General features: G+C 49.2%; 1 long non-coding RNA gene across 2 annotated transcripts; it reads left to right on the top strand.

The window, feature by feature from the left end:
* Positions 1-10,359: 10,359 nt before the first annotated feature.
* On the top strand, positions 10,360-16,680 carry LOC132653216 (uncharacterized). 2 transcript variants are annotated; one of them, XR_009590993.1, is made up of 3 exons: positions 10,360-10,495; positions 12,959-14,352; positions 16,181-16,680. It is a non-coding gene; the product is annotated as an uncharacterized LOC132653216 (long non-coding RNA). The 2 variants fall into 2 exon arrangements; XR_009590992.1 differs by lacking the exon at positions 10,360-10,495 and adding an exon at positions 11,407-11,925.
* The last annotated feature ends 819 nt before the right edge of the window (positions 16,681-17,499 follow it).

Below are 17,499 nucleotides of genomic sequence, written 5' to 3'. Positions count from 1 at the left end.
GGATCAAAGGAGATGAGCAAAGTCACAGGGCACGCTACCGAGGTGCGTGTCGTCAGCGTCACTGGACTGTGCAGGCTCAGCTCTTCAGTGTTGACTTGTGGCTCGTGTGTGCCTGGCACACCCCGTCACTCCTCACCGCACAGGGCACTGCGGCCTCGGGCTCAGAGCTGAGTGTGGCACTGGGTGTGTGCTCGTGAGGCTTGGCTGCCCAGGCTTCCCCAGCGAGGCCTTCCCCCGGCTGCTGGGAGAGGCCTGGAAAGCCTTTCCTCGAGCTGAGAAGCCCAACCCACCCTCTGCACTGTTGCACGCTGGTTTCCACAGCTGGGGACTCTGACGGCTGCTCTCTAACGTCCTGCCTTGACACAGATGCACGTTTGACTTTAATGAACGCACGAGGTGGGTTCACGCAGGAGGGAAGCAATCCGAAGGCGCAGTCCGCGCTTAGCACTTAGGCTGGAGACGCAGTTTGAAGTCAGTGATCACAAACGCCTCACTCCCGAGGATGTGACCCCGGCGCCCCCTCCCAGAGCGCCTTGGTGTGAACAGCACAGCAAGGAACGCCAAACAAGAACTGTGGGAACCACCTAAGAGGTAAACATGGGCGCCCTATATACTGACACTTTGCAAGGCGTGTGTGCCATTCCTGTAGAGAACACGTACATCTTCATGAAGGTATACAGACATTCACAAAACGTGTGTGTGAACTCACGTGTGTGTGTCCACACACGTGTGTGAATGCACACGTGTGCACGTGAGGTCAACTAGCCTAGGATGCTGGAAGGGGTGGATGTGAGACTGTCTGGATTCCATTACCCTGCTCTCCATTTGTAAGCGAGGTCACAATACAGAAGTGACCCCGCGTTTCCAGCTCCAGGGTAGTGCTGTGTGGAGCTGTAATTGTAACCTTTATCTCAGATACCTTCTTTGTTAGAATGGGAAGAATCAAATGGGATTTTGTTTGTGAAAAGTTTCAGCGTGAAGAGCTTGCTCCTCGTAGTAAACATTTGTTAACTTTCTTTTCTATAAATATAATGCGACGCCTTGAAAACACGCATGGGACATGATTCTCTCAGTCCTCCAGACACCTCACCCTGAGTGAGCTGGGAAGGAGAGGCGAGCAGTTGTGTAAACAGAGGCTCAGCGCAGCACCACCAGCCTGGTACTAAATCCACGCTGCTCTCAAGCATTTTGAGAAATATGTAGAAGAGTGCACAGCCCGGCACGGGAGGGCGGAGAACAAAGGGCCTATGGAAAGTGATGCTTCCTGAGCTCCAAGTGATGTGGAGCAAGATGGAATAATAGGGAGAGTAGGAGCACAGTGCACAGAAGAGCTGGGTTATGTGATAACCAGCCACGTCTCATCGTCGTTGGCTCGAGGTAAGGAGAGCCATGGAGTGACAGGAGGGAGGTGCTGGGCACAGGCTCACCCTGAAAAGAATGGGGGCCACGGGGGGTTGAATGCAGCAGAGCAGATGGTGTTTTGCACTTACTAACACTGGGAAGTTTAAGGGGGATAAGACATGAGGAAGAAACACATTATCGTAACATAGGTGCAGCGACGTGGACACGGCTTTTTTAAAACCGAGGCCAGGTGGCCCCTTGGGTGAGGGTCTGTGTCCGCTGGACTGTTCTCTGCCCCTGGCACCTACTCTTTGCCCATGAGTTGCGCTCACCCTCTATCACATGATGTGACAATTAAGCACGATTTCTGTGTTCCCAATGCCTCATGGACGGGGACACCACTGTCCTGGAGAAGAACGTCAAGCCTGGAAGAAGTCATGGCATCACTCTAGCAGGCGCCAAGACCAAGGAAGACTTGATCGACTCTCCAAGGTGCAAGAAGTGAAGCCGACAGCTTCCGGTGGTTGACCTGTTGGGAGGAGAGTGAGCGAGGAGCTGGAGAGCGCACGCCCCGGGTACGTGGCCTTGTCGATGGAGTGGAAGCCAGACCCCAGCTGAGATGGAGCACCAGCAGACCTGCCGATCCCCAGACCCCAGCTGAGATGGAGCACCAGCAGACCTGCCGATCCCCAGACCCCAGCTGAGATGGAGCACCAGCAGACTTGACGAGCCCCAGACCCCAGCTGAGATGGAGCACCAGCATACCTGACGAGCCCCAAGCCTATAAAGCCCGACATCATCTGCAGCAGACAGGAAAGTTCCTGGAAAAGGGGAGGAGGAAGGAACGGATAATAGCTTCCTAGAGAAGGAAATACCAGGCTGCTGGCAGGTTGTGAAGTTACCCGACACCGGAGAACTTATGAACAAGACACATTTACACAAACCTTTCATTTAAGCGGTGGGTTAGTTCCCCGAGGAAGCACTTTCTGGAGTGAAGTGGAGACAATAAAACAGTAGTGTGCTCAATGCAAATTCAAACTGTAGTACTAGGTCGTGTGTGTGTGTGTGTGTGTGTGTGTGTGTGTGTGTGTGTGTTTTAAATCAGTCTAGCCGGGAAAAGGAAAGGACTTTAGCGACGCAAGTACAGCTATCACACTCTCAGCCCACCCCCCAGGCACACCTTTAATTTCTGTTCTCCACCTCCAGAGAGCAATAAACAGTTCCACTGGGAGCGTCTTTAAAGTGTATTGTTAATTTATTGTCCAATGACAAGGGCTCTCCTCTGTGATTAAAAAGTAACTACTTTATCGACTGTTGAAAATGTACGTCCATGGATAAGTCACAAAATCTTCCTCAGCTCCCTGCGTGATTAAATCCCACATGAGCTGCCTCCCTGGTCGCTACTGGCCTTGGGCTTTTCCAGTAGGACACAGACGACGGTGAGGCCCGTGCATTCGATAGCTGCTAACGAAAACGCCTAGTGGTGAGTATTGACAAACCAGCCCCAGCTACAGATCGTTGCCGGAAGGTGCTGCGGAGATGATATTGGGAAAAGAGAGAGTCCAAAGCATTTCGTCAGTCTCGGGAAGGTAAAAGTAAACAAGAAAGGTAATTTTGGTCATGATTAAAGGCTTCTCCTGAGCTTCTGTTAGCCCTTCTATGAGAAACACTGAAGCGTTGGCCCTCACCACCTAAGATGTCAGCACAGTGGGAAGGCCAGGGAGAGGGGCCCGGAAGCCGGGCCACGTGTCTCTACAGAATTTCCAAACCCCAGTGAGGAGGAGCGCTGCCTAGGGAGAGTGTCAGGCTTGTGCTTTTCAGGTTTTCCTACTTTTCATAATTTGAAGGTGATCAACCTGGATAATTATCAAAACATACGTACATATGGAACTGTTTCCAAAAATGTCTAACAGCTGCGGAGGACTCATGTTTGTCCCTGTCGGCGTAGTATCAGGTTGAACAGTGCTAGCCCACTACAGCTACTCACAGACACACCCGTGTTCATACAAGCACAAGTACCTCCAACCGCTCCCCTTTGAGTCCTCTAAAATGTGCCTTCGAAGGCGATCTCGTAGGTCCCAGAAAAGTTACTCCCTCCACTTGGGTCTCCACAGAAGCTAGGAAGTCATTTTCATTCCCACGTACAATAAATCAATCAACATTTATAGAACACCTATTCTGTTGTGGGCCTTAGGCTAGGCAGTGTGCAGGATACATGATGAATAAGACATGCTCTCTGCCCTCCAGGCAAGCCTGCTCTTAGACAAAGAGGGACCAAGTGGATGATTCGGGGCAGCATATGATAAGTGGTAAATGAGCGACATGGGAAATCTTTCAGAGGAGGGAAGATGTCATTTTGGCCCGGGGTGGTTATTTAGGGCCTCTGGGATGGTGTGGAAAACGTCCTGGTCCTTTGAGAATCACTGGTCTGAGACAACGGAGTAGAGAATAGGAGAGAGGCAGGCAGAGGGAATGGACAGAAGCAGGGCTCTGCCAGGATCAACAGGGAGAAGGCAGCACAACACCAGGCTCTGGCTTACTCCTCCATCAAAGACAGATGGACAGACGGACAGACAGACGGATGAACAGACAAATGGACAGACAGACGGACAGACAGTGCGAGGGTGAAATGCAGGACTTATTGGCAACTTACATGTGGGCCTGTCCTCATGGCCTCGGAGAGAGCCACAGAGGCCAGGGAAGGGTAGCGCCCAGGAAGCCACCCTTCAACATGGCGGAAGAATGATGGGGTGGGAGGGGCCTCTGAATCCTGTCATACCTGGCATGTCATGCATTATCTGTGTTTCAAGGTCCTCACCTTCCAAACAAGACCAGAACTAGACAGCCTCTGAGATCTCCTTAATTCTTGTTTTCGGTGTGTGTGTAAAGGAACCCTGTTTTAATCCCTGCAGTGCCTTGGAAAGATGAAGCTTACTCAAAGCACTGGTTCATTCCATTATTCTACACAGCGATAAAAATGAAATCCAGTATCTTTGCATATGGCATGTGTTAAATAGCGTGTGGTTCAATAGTTAATCTCAGAATTTGAGTTCAGAGTCTAGTCTTAGCATCCTTGTAGAGCCGTCTCACTGAGGACGGGCCCTGAGGCCTTGAGGTGATGTGAACGCCTCAGAGATGGGTTCCACCAGCTCAGCTTAGTAAACCTAGCATGTTTAAACCTTAGCTTTATATGTGAAAAGTGTGTAGAAATGGCCACGACGGGTCACGGCATACTGTAAGACCTCGAGTGAGCACGGTGCCTGGGCCTGGGAAGGGTGTCGGTAAGTGCCGCCTCACTTGTCACTGTGAATAAGATGCTCTGTTAACATTTCTCCACGCCTCAAACCGATTCTGGAGAATCAAGAATCTGTTTGGTGGTTATAAACCTACAAGAGCCTGCGTGCATTCCAGGTGGGCGAGGGGGCAGAAGACCTGGGAGGGGAAGAGATTTAAGGGAGAAAATGAGTCAGGTTTAGAGCGGGAAGGAGTGAAGAGCCTGGAGAGAAATGATTAAGAGACAGATGCCCAGTGGAAACCAGAGGCCCCCAGAGCCATAGCAAGCCGTGCCTGGAGAGGAGCCTGCGAAGTGATAAAACGATACAGTTCTGGACACGTGATTATCAGAAAGGTGTTAAGCAATAAGGACGAATGAGGAGAAAAACAGGGCTGGAGGGGCTGAGATCTGATTGAAGGTTTTTGAAAACTAGACATGTATCTGACAAGAAGACCTGTCATTTGATGTGCTTGCTGGCGAGTGTGTTGGGAAGAGAGGACTGCTGGGGAGGGGTGTGGGGAAGAGGAGGGTGGCCTGGCCCCTTGGCGCCTCGAGTGGGATCAATTCAAAGGAAGGAAAACATTTCTAATGGGCTCACTCCCTAGGGATGGGACAGAAGCCATTACATCCCACCAGGACAAGGCCCCAGAGCACACAGTGGGGTGCCCCCCCCCGCAAACACCCCAGTTGGAGGAGCACAGACAAGGCTGTTTCCTGTCTGCAGTGCAGACTGACGTTCGGTCGAGGCAGTCTCTCTGTGAGGAGCTGGATGAAATCAGTGGCATTTGTAGCATTGGTATTCTCGTCAGTAGCTGAGAACAGTGCTTGGCACAAATGGAGGGCGACACCAGTATTTGCTAAATAAACGAATTTAGAATATCCAAAGATATTTAGCAACCAAATCAAGAAATTGTTTATTTTGCTTCAGGGGTGAGGACACCCTCTTACCGACTGACAAGGCAGTTCTTCTGGGAATAGAGCACAGAGGTCGGTTTGTAGAACCCCAGCATCAGGTCTCGGGGCACACTGGAAAGGCTTAGAAAGGACACTGTAGGGACTTGGTGCTGGAGCCTGCGGGGCTGCCTGCCAGGCCCCTTTCCTCTCCAGTAGACCGTCAGTGTGCATATGCCGGGCACCTGCAGGCTCCCGAGGGCCTGGCTTTCTCCGCACCTGCTGCGCAGCCAGCACGTTCTCTCATGCCTCATAAGGTTATAGCCGCTCCTATTCTTCCTCAAAGAAAGCGAAAACCCAGTTGTCCGGACTTCTTCCTCTTCGTTGGACGGGCCGCTTATGGACGCGCTCATGGTTAGGTAGATTTGAACGTAATGTCTTCATTCCCAGACCTTCTGAAGTTTCAGAACGTTCAGCCGGCTGTATTTCAAGTTCAGGGTCCTTAGGAGAGCAGCGCGCTGGAAAGGACTAAACAAGGATCACAGCCAGGGCTTTGTTCACAAAAGACACCGTTTGTGCTGTCTCCTGCAATTCTCGCGCTTGTGCTGAGTGGGGAGTCGGGAGCTTACTGTTCTTCTTCTCGCATGCGTAAACAGCTTTCTCAGTGCTCCTGACGGCGCTCGCTCCGTGTCTGTGGTGAAGCATCAGCCCCAGCCAGAGCAGCCACAAGTGCTCTCTTCCCTCCTGTTGAATCTGGTGTTCATACATGATCGGCAGTGTAAATTTTCCCCCAGCCCGAACAGGCTCCATGTTTTGTTTTCCTTGCTGTTGTTTTGTGAGCTCTTCTTATGTGTGAGATAGCCCACGAACCTTTCCTCCCAGTTCGTAGATGCTCATTTCCCCTTGGTGGCCATTTCCCTTTCTCTGCGGAAGTTTCTCTCAGTGTGATATAGGCACCTACGCTGGACAGTTTGATGTCAACTTGACACAAGCTGCAATCAGCTGAGACGAGGGAGCCTCAGCTGAGCAGGGTTTAGCAAGCCTGCAGGGCCTGTTCTTAATTGGTGATTGACGGGGGAGGGCCCCGCCCACTGTGGGTGGAGCCAGCTCTGGGCTGGTGTCCTGATTCTATAAGTAGGCAGATGAGCAGCCATGGGGAGCAAGCCAGTGAGCAGCACCTCCATGGCCTCTGCGTCAGCTCCTGCCTCCGGGTTTGAATTCCAGCCCTCACTCACTCTGATGAGAACTGCTACAGAGAACTCTGAGTGTGACAAACCCTTTCCTCCCCGTGTAGTTTTTGGTTATGCTGTTTTGTGACAGCCACAGTAATCCTGACTAAGACGCTGCCTGTTTAATTTTGCTTCTGTCATACGCACATTTGATAAAATACCCCAAACCTCTCTGCAAGCCCAGTGTCGAGATGTTTTCCAGCTCACTAATCAAGAAAATGCAAGTTCCAGGTAAATGAGACACCACCTCTCTGCTGTTCCGAGCCAGCGAATAAGAGGACCAGAGGTGACGCATATGGATCAGGGTGTGGGGAAGGGCACGTGTGTGCGCCGTTGGTGAGAGCAGATGGGTGCAGCTGCTCTGGAGACCCACACGGAGGCTGCTGAGGAAGTTCAGGGAGTGTCACCGTAGGACCAGGCAGCCTTCACAGGCTGGAGGAAAGAAAGTCACCTCATTCTGCGGCACTGGTGCCATGTCAAGGCAGCCGTCATCAAAGCAAGGACAAGGAGACACTGGAAGTGGCTGTTGATGGGTAGAACATTTCCGTGTTCGGGAGACCGTGTCATTTGTGGGGACATGGACGAGCCTAGCCGAGGTGAGGCAGGCACAGAGAAATGCTGCTTGATCTCTCGTATGTGTAAAAACACCTGGACAACAGGCACGTGGAGAATAAGGTCATCACAGTCAGGGAGCATGTGCACAAAGGGGAGAGTGAGGTCAAAGTTCGAGGCGCTAGCTACGTGAGTCCTGAGAGCCAATCTCAGCAGGAGAACTGTAGATAATAATATGGCAGCACTACGAAAAGGCTTGGATACTTTTACCACAAAAGCGTAAGTCGATACATATGGTGATGAGCTCGCCGTGGTAATCACTATGCTGTGCATATGTGTTTCAAAATATGACACTGTGCAAAATAAGTCTTATTAAGTGAAACCAAAGCAATCTTTCTCCCAGATTAACCAACTATGATGATGACAGTGGTGGTGGTGATGATGATGGTGTGTGTGTATGCACACTCATGTACTCAGGTGTGCAGGCAGGGGCACAGGTATGGGCACAGGGAGCCTAGGTTGATTCTGGGTGTCTTCCTGGCTTGCCGTTCTCCACATGACCTTTTCAGACAAGGCCTCTCACTAACCCGGTGCTGCCTGAGTCTCTAAGCGGACTGAGCAGGATAAACCTCTGTCTGACCCCTGTGCTGGGGTTACAAACACACACGAGACCATGTTCAGCTTTCACAGTGACACTGGGGCCCCAAGCTCGGGTCCTTATGCGTCCATGGCTGGTCCTTTACTGACTGATTCCCAGCCCAAACCCTGATGATCTTTTGGTTGTCTCCTTACGACCAGTTTCCCCATGACCAGAACGCAGTTTCTTTGGCAGCTTTTAGTACTTTGTTCAGCTCTGTTTTTAACCTTCCACAATCAGAAAATCTAATATTTATTCATTTTTACTATGAAACAGTAAAACGGTACAAAAGTTCAGTGTCCTCATCGTTTCCTCTCCTGGCCTTTGCTCGAAAACACAAGTCCTCACAGCTGTGAGTGCTGTATGATGTAAGTTTAGCATGGACAGTCCTCTCTCACGTGAGCGTGGACACATGTCCATCAGACTGCACACACAGCTTGCTCGTCTCACATTCCTGGCACCTCCACACCTTGGGTTTCTGGTGCTCTCTCATTTTTGCCATTTAGATGACGCTGAATGTGTCGTAGCATTGTTTAACCATTGTAACTGTGAAAGCCTGTGACTTCCCCTTCTGAACTATCCTGAAGATAAGCTCTGTACTGAGTTCCTCGGTACGAAACATGGGGGTCTTTTTACACATTTCCAGGATGCTCCCTCAAAATATTATGGCGAACAGCAGCACATGCTCTTGTCAGTGTTTGGAAATAACCCTTCACTTGGAGAAAGCACCCGAAGCCAGGCTTTTGATTTGTGCCCCCATTGTGGTAGTGATGTTTCTATTGGGGGCCAGGAGCCAGTTCCCGTGGGTGTGTGCACGTTCTGTGAGGTGCAGATGGAAGCGTGTCTTTTGCACGTAGGCGTCTGGGTTTTCATGACGCTTTGTTGGAAAGCATCACATTCTCTCAGAGGCCTTGTTGGGAGTGGCCAGGAGGCCAGGCTCTGATGTCCCCAGCGTGCTGCATCCCCAGGCCTCAGGCCACCCCACCAGGGCCTCGGAGCTCTGAGCCCTGACATGGCTTTCCTTCTGTTTTCAATTTTCATGAAACTTTCACTACTGTAATTTCTGTTAATTTCCTTTGAAGTTTTCAATGAAAACATGATTATAAAAATATTGTTGCCCCTTCTTACATAAGATTCAATGCACTCTGCCCAACAGTTGGCCATAAGTCTCAGCATCTGCTTTGATAGTCTGCAGGGCAGAGCCTTTCAGAGGCCCTCCGTGGAAGGTTTCTAGCTTGTTTCCTGTTTTCTTCTTATTCTGATGTCCTTCCTCTTTCCCTTTCAGGATGGGGATGGAACATTTTAGTCAGGGTCCTTTCTCTTGATTAGTTTCTTTAGATGTACAGATTTTAGTAGGTTTATCCTATATTACATGTCTATATGAGTGAGTATATACTGTGTGTGTCTTTCTGCTTCTGGGACAGCTCACTCAGGATGATCCTTTCCAGGTCCCACCACTTACCTGCAAATTTCATGATTTCCTTCTTTTTCATTGCTGAGTAATATTCCATTGTGTAGATGTACCACAATTTCTACATCCATTCTTCAGTTGAGGGGAATCTGAGCTGTTTCCAGCTTCTGGCTATTACAAATAAAGCTGCTACAAACATGGTTGAGTAAATGTCCTTATTGTGTACTTGAGCTTCTTTTGGATATATGCCTAGGAGTGGGAAATAGTAAGATCTGGAGAGGACAGGAACCCCACAAGGAGAGCAACAGAACCAGAAATTTGAACACAGGGGTCTTCCCAGAGACTCATACTCCAACCAAATACCATGCATGGAGATAACCTAGAACCCCAGCACAGATGTGTAGCCCATGGCAGTGTAGTGTCCAAGTGGGTTACATAGTAATGGGAAGAGGGACTGCCTCTGACATAATCTGATTGGCCTGCTCTTTGATCACCTCCCCCTGAGAGGGGAGCAGCCTTACCAGGCCACAGAGGATGACAATGCAGCCAGTCCTGATGAGATCTGATAGACTAAGATCAGAAGGAAGGAGAGGAGGACCTCCCCTATCAGTGGAGTTGGGGAGGGTAAAGAAGGGGGAGGGAGGGTAGGACCAGGAGGGGAGGAGGGAAGGGTTTGTGGGGGGATACAAAGTGAATAAAGTGTAATTAATAAAAATAAAAATAAAAAAAGCAAAAGAAATACATTGTTGCCGTTGTAACTCACACCCTCGAGTATGTGGTTAAGTTTGGGGAAGTGATCTGAAAACCACCGACTCTTTCAGGTCACACACAGTGTAGCTATTTAGCAATCTCTCGGCCACTGCCAGCAACTGAGAAAGGTTTAGTTGTGTTCTGATTGTGCACTTTGAACTCTTGATGCTGTTACAATCATATTTCAAGAACTTCATGTCCTAACTGATGCTCAAACACAAGATAAAATGTTACCAAATGTTAAACTAACTTTAATTTTGCTGCCGACTCATCCTGCCTTGGCAGCTCGCTGTTTAGCTGTTTACTTTTTACTTTCAGATTACCTGGGATTTTCTGCGCAGCTTTTACGGTTACGTGCGTTCGGGAGTGCGCCTCTTTGTCGTGCGTGCTCCTCCTGGCTTACAGATCCGGTGAGATGGGGACAATTAAACACGTTCTCTGTAGGTTTTTTTTTTTTCCAGACAGTGACCAGATGTTCATCAATTTTCTTGATTCTTTTCAAGGAAAAGCCTTCATTTTATTGATCTTCTGTCATGTATCTCGGGCTTCTCTGAGTCACCCGTTACTTCGGTTTTGCCTTTTCTGCCTCCCGTCAGTCCTGTGCAGCCCGTGCTGCCTCTGCAAGTGCAAAGCCCTGGACCCGTCTCCTTACACTTTTTTCTACTATTTGTAAGTTTCAAATATTTGCACACTGATCACAGTCATTCACCTTCCGGCCCGTCCTGCCTCTCCCTCACAGCAGCCTGTCCTCTTCCTGGTTTTGGCCATTAACACCCCACCGAGTCCAGTCAGTGCTGCTCACACGCACAAGGCTCCGAGGCCATCGAAGGGGAAGGGTCGTGATCGAACCGGCAGCAGCCACGTGCTCAAAGGAGAGCGACTGCCCCTCCCTCAGCAGCATGCATGCTGTGCACATGCAGCGTGTCCCCGTGCATGCTGATGGGGGGGCGGAGCTCCCGTGCATGCTGATGGGGGGGCGGAGCTCCCGTGCATGCTGATGGGGGGCGGAGCTCCCGTGCATGCTGATGGGGGGCGGAGCTCCCGTGCATGCTGATGGGGGGCAGGGCTCCCGTGCATGCTGATGGGGGGCAGGGCTCCTGTGCATGCTGATGGGGGGCAGGGCTCCTGTGCATGCTGATGTGGGGGGTGGAGCTCCTGTGCATGCTGATGGGGGTACAGGGCTCCTGTGCATGCTGATGGGGGACAGGGCTCCTGTGCATGTTGATGGGGGTGCAGGGCTCCTGTGCATGCTGATGGGGGGCAGGACTCCTGTGCATGCTGATGGGGGGCAGGGCTCCTGTGCATGTTGATGGGGGGCAGGGCTCCTGAGCATGCTGATGGGGAGGCACCTCTCCCCCCTGCCGTCCCTCACATTCTTTACACCCTTCTCTGAAGTTCTCTGAGCCTTGGAAGGCAGAGGCGAAGGTAGATGACTGGGCCGCAGCTGAGTGCTCACGTGTTTGCTCTCAGCGAGTGACGACGAGTCTCTGCCACAGTCACCGCACACCCGCACCACACACCCACACCATACACCCCACACCCACACCCCACACTGCACACCCTACTCCTACACCCCACACCCTACACCCACACCCCACACACTCCTAAGCTGTACGGCAAGGGCTACAAAAGTCCTTGTTTCAAAACAGAAATTCCTCGGAGTTGTCTTCTGGCCCAGCCCGTCCTGACTGCAACGCTAGCGCTGAGACCATCCTGCCCTCGTGGCGCACGCCTGCTGACTGCATGCTGACTAGATCCAGCTGGACGGCAAGGCTGTTCACAGTCCCCACGCTTTCATTGGTGCACACAGTGAGACCACTGCAAACCCACACACGTGCATGTAGGTTTGTGACAGAAAGAACAGAATTGGGACTGTCGGCTGTAGCTGTCTGTCTCTGAGCAACTTTGTAGACACTCGCTCTGTATGTGGGGTCCCGTTACTGTGTACCTGTACGGGAAGGGCTGTCCTCGTGGCGAATTCTCTCCATCACCCTTACCCTGAGCCTCTTTCATCTCTCACTGCTCCACTCTGCTCCTATTTGCGCACAGTTCCTGGCGGTCATTGTTCTCGCTTCTGCACACAGACCTTTCATCATTTTTTGTGCTTTTATATTTCAGGCAAATTTCTTGTAGATGGCGTGTAGTTGGATGTTGCTTTTTTATTTAATTCAGATAAACTCAGAGAGCTTGGAGTATTTTTATTGATGGTCACTATGATACAGTTGAGTTTCCTTTGTGTGGCTTTGCTGGCTTATTTGTTGTTATTGTTGTCCCATCTAGTCTTTTTTTTTTCTTGATTGATTGAGCATTTTTAGTATTGTATATTGTCATAATGATAGGCCATTGTTAGTACACGATAACTAAAATTTTAATATTGTTATATTGTCATAATGATAGGCCATTGCTAGTATACAATAACTAATTAATCAATGAAGGTTTTGTTCCTGAGTGTATGCCTTTAAGTTATCAGATTTTCTGTGGATAGTTATATAGCCCGTGACATATAATGGAAAGCTTTTACTAATTCCCTCAAGTTTAGTCTATACTTTTATTTTTATTTTTACTTTCTTTGGGTCATCAACCTTGTATTTTATTCTTATCTTTGCTTAAACTGTTATTTAAAACTGCCTTCTATGCTCACTGTTAAGATTTTCCCTTTGATGCTTATTAACTTATTTGCCTTTCAGTTTTCTTTGTTTCTTGTGTGTGTTCAACTTCTTGAAATTTGCATTTTGTAAATTTGCACCACAATAGGAAGAAATTTGGACCATCTTCCAAACACTTTTCTCTCTCATTTTAACACCAAGCATGCTTTAAAACTTCATAGTGTCCCATAAATCACTGAAGGTGTTGCTTTATTCTTATTTTTACAGATGTGCTTCATCTGTATCACCTGTCATCAGAGGCCGTCCTGTCTGCTGTGCCGAGTCCAGGATGTTTTGCTGCAAATGTTAGCAGTTTCCATGCCTGGAGATCTCCTTTGGTTCTCACTGTATGCACCTTTTCAGTCCTGGTGCTCACGCTTTCCTTTAAAATTCTGAGTGTCGTCTGTGCTTTCTACAAGCATCCATCTTTTTGTTGGTGCTTCGGTTTCTATTTCTTGGTTTATTTCCGATTTTCCGGCTTTTTAGAGTGTACTGGTAACTAGATAAATCCATTACTGGACACTGTAAATGCCATGCTGCTGAGTCCATCGTGTCTCTGGCCTCACCTTCACTCTGCTACGCTACTGTTTCATGGTCAAGGTTGCTCGCAGAGAGCAGCCCATCCTTTTAGGCTTGGCCAGCACACATCTGGGATAGTTTTACTCTAAGGATGATTCATTCCCATGACTGTACTGCAACCACAGTGGACTCGGCTCTGCCACTCGTGGCCATCACCACTGCTCACACCTTCATTGGATTCTGAACGTTTTGCACAGCTGTGTGGATTGGGGAGGTTTTGCAGCCTGTGGCTCCTTGCCAGTGCCATGATGTGACATGAGCGAGTGGTTACCCCAACTCCAAGGGACCATTTTGCTGACTTCTGGAGCTGTTTGTTTTCATGTAGCTTCTCACCCTCTGGAATCTCTCCTGAAACTTCCATCGGCTACAGCATTCTTGACTTCAAAGATCAGTTTGCTCAGCTCAGCGAAGACATGGAACTTGAGAGGGGTTTCCCTGCCTGGTCCCTGGTCCTGGAACGGTCCACGGACATCAGGAACTTTGCGTCTTGGCTTTCCTGTGTCCTCCTTGGAGATGACATCTTCGAGCTATGTGACATGCAAGGTTTGGCAGCTGCACTGTTCCCTAGCTGCTCCTGGTGTGGGGTTAGCTTAGGGCACCTCTCCCTCCTTCCACAGAAATAAGCAAAAGCCCAGGTGAGAGCGTTCAATAACGCCAGCTCAGCGTGCCTTGGAAACTCGTGGCTAGCTGAAATGCAGGGAAAAGCAGCTTCAGAAAACATGATTAATTACTCCAGAAAGCCCTTGATGAGCACTTACACCCATATGGCCCACCTTACGGCAGTGGCGGGCACTCATCCTGACCATAAGTTCAGCTTTCCTTCCTGTTTGAAGGTCTTCTAAAACAACATCTTGATACACGTCTGTCTACTGCCAGTCGGGGCTGCTGCACCTGCAAATGGTCCAGCCAGAGCATGCCTCTGCTCCTCTAATGTGTGTACTGTGGAAACGTGTGCCATGCGGTCCCTCACTAAATCAAAACAGGAGGACCCCAGCCAGGGAGGTGCAGACTTGGGATCAAAGAGATCTGTCCTGCTATAGAGTGTAAGTTGTAAAAAAATTTGTCAACTAAACAATGTCCTCACCTATAGTTGTTTGTCCATTTTTCCTAAAGGAGATTTTTAAAGACCTTAGTTGGGCATATAGTATATTTTAAATCATACTTTTGCCCTTGTGAGTATGCAGAGTAGAAAATATAAATGAAAAAAAAATTGAGCATTGTACTTTTCTCCCTCCACACCACTGCATGAGTAAACACGCATGCACGTGTGTGCATGCGTGTGTGCAGTTCCTTTGTATGCAGATACACTTGTGAATGCAGGTGCGTGTACACTTGGAGGTCAAAACAGACAGACAGACAGACAGACAAACAAACAAATGGTCCATTTGAAAAATGAACTGGGACATGAATAAAGAGTTCCCCCCAAAAGAAAAAAATGACCAAGAAATGTCTATCATCTAGAATAATTAAGGAAACGCAAATCAAAAAAACTTTTCTCTGACTCCTGCCAGGATAGCAAACATTAATGGAATTACTGACAGCAAATGCTGGAGGGGTTATGGAAAAAAAGGAGCCTCTGTTCACTGTTGGTGGGATCACAAACTTGAGCAATCACTGTGGAAATCAGTGTGAGGAACTCTCAAAAAGCTAAGAGTAAATCTACTGTATGACCCAGCTATACCGTTCCTTGGCATATGCCCAAAGTACTGGACGTCCGGTGCCACACATGCTTTCTCTGCCATGTTCATTGCTGCTCTTTTCACAATAGCTAAGAAATGGAGACAACCTAAATGTCCTTCAAGTGAAAAATAAATAATAGAAATGTGGTACACACACACACACACACGCACACGCACACGCACACTCAGAGAGAGAGAGAGAGAAAGAGAAGAGAGAGAGAGAGAGACACACACACAGAGAGAGAAACTATGGCACACTACCCAGCTGTATAAAAGATAATGTCATGAACTTTGCAGGTAAGCAGATGGACCTAGAAAAGATTGTATTGAGTGAGGTAACACAAAGCCAGAAAGACAAGTGTTGCAGGTTCTCTGTCTTTGTGGCTCCAATCTTCAGATGTGAGTACATATCCTGGAGTAAACAAGGAGAGTAACGTGAGAGCATGGACAGGATAGGCGTCGGGGCACAACAGGGAGGGGGCAGCAGGCACAGGTGAGCTGACCAGGGAAAGGGGGGGCTCTTCAGGGAGGAAACCAGAGGAGGGTGAACTGATAAGGGCTAAGAAAGCCACAAGAATTGCTATTTAGCAAAAAACCCCACTGTACATATAATTCTGTGTATAAATGTGCATACACAGTTTTAATAAGCCTTTTCCACCTAAGCTGATGGAGCAAAAGAACCTAACAAAAACCCAGGACCAGACACGAGCAGCCCTCTCTTGAGCAGCTGCCCTGGACTATCTAAGGAACTCCCTGAACACACAGACTATTGCTATTGCCCTCTGTTACCTCCCAGAGGTGAAAGGTAAGTCTTTACAGATGAAGGAACCATGTACTTCAGAAACAGGGCTCCGAGGTCTCTGAGCTGGGACCTGAGAGCCCCTCCACAGGGAATAGCCTTTGTGGTACCTCAGGTTTCTAAAGGGTAGAGACAGCCAACAGTCCTGCCAAGCTGTCATGCCTACGAACCACACAATGGCCAAAACGACATGATAACCGCTAGGGTGCTGTGGGAGGACCCGGCAGTCTCCAAACGTTCTCTAGCTGGACTTAAGACCATGCCTCACTGGAAACCTAGCCAACTACTCAGACCTGGTGAAGCCATGGTCGTTGGAGAAGCATGTAAAACTGCTAATGTATTAAACCAGCATGACCCCTAAAAACCTATTGACATTTGCACTTATATCCACAGATAAGTGTGTCCTCACCCCTCGTCAACTGCAGAAAACCGCCTCCAATCAAAATGCGCATTTGTGGAGCCCAGTCCCAGTGGACACATCTACAACTCACCCCCGTGACTAAGGCTCGGGAACACTGCCGAAGAAGGGGCAGAAATACTGTGAGAGCCAGGGATCGCAGTATTTGCTGAGGGATGGTGTCTGAAGCAGCACCCGGACAGCCCAAACAGGAGCTGAAAAGGGACAACAAGGACAACATCAGGGGAATGCCAGAGTGCCCAGGGGAAGGCTCCAAGTCCCATCCCACACAAGCAAATGAGGAAAGCTGGAGGCAGGAGAGATAGTCCTCCCCAGGAAAGAGCATATGAATTGGTTATCCAGTGACCATCAGCCAGCCCTGAAAATGCACATGTAAGTAACGTATGTACTGAGCAGACTCTATTTAGGAATATATATGCATGCACATATCTGTACATGCATGCAATTAACAAATAGTTTAGAGAGAGGCCACAAAAGTCACAGAGATCAGGGAGGGGTGTGGGACGGTTTGGAGGGGAAAAGGGAAGGGGGAGATGTTATAATTTTATTGTGCTCTCAAAGATAAAAATAAGAATAAAAACAACGAAACAAGCAGACACCAGCAACAGAAAGACCAAGTGCACCTCCAGTCGCTCGGGCATTCTCAGAAAAGAGAAATCACATGCGGGCGCAGGCGGTGCCCAGCTCCCCGGGGTTTCACCCACGAGGGAGAAAGCGCTGTAAAGTACAGGCTCGCATCCGAGATCCAGAAATGTGACAGGTCTTCAGCTCTAACTGAACAAAATGTGGAAGCCTCCTTTCTTACTCACAGCCCCTTGCCAATCCTCTCTCCGTCTTCTCTGAATCACAACAAATGTGTGGAAGTTGTTCACAGACTGAGGAAAGTGCCAGAATGTATGGATGACGTACATTCCACACAGGTAAGAGCTCGGTTCTCTGCCACAGCTGAAGGAGAAGCGTTACTCGACACTGTCTGAAGATGGAGCAGCCCTGGCTCCGACGTATAGACAGATGGGTGGCCTGAAGGCTGTTCGTGGCTATCCAACCACAGAAGTCCAGACAGGGCTGGTGAGCAGCAGAACACCACGTTAAAACCCACAAACCTGACCCAGAGAGCGCACAGCCAGACAGCAATATTTCTCTGTAGTAGTTTTATTCCCTAACGGATACGTTTTCTGGCCTGCCGGACTGAACACTGAGCGTTGCGTGTACCAGCAATCACCTTTGACCTAGGTGTCTCATTCTTCCGCCTTCACCCTGCAGGCAATTAAAAACATTACCCAGGAAGAGCAGA

The sequence above is a fragment of the Meriones unguiculatus genome, chromosome 3 (assembly GCF_030254825.1).
Source record: "Meriones unguiculatus strain TT.TT164.6M chromosome 3, Bangor_MerUng_6.1, whole genome shotgun sequence".
Lineage (NCBI taxonomy): Eukaryota > Metazoa > Chordata > Mammalia > Rodentia > Muridae > Meriones > Meriones unguiculatus.
This window is presented reverse-complemented; position numbering and strand designations above follow the sequence as displayed.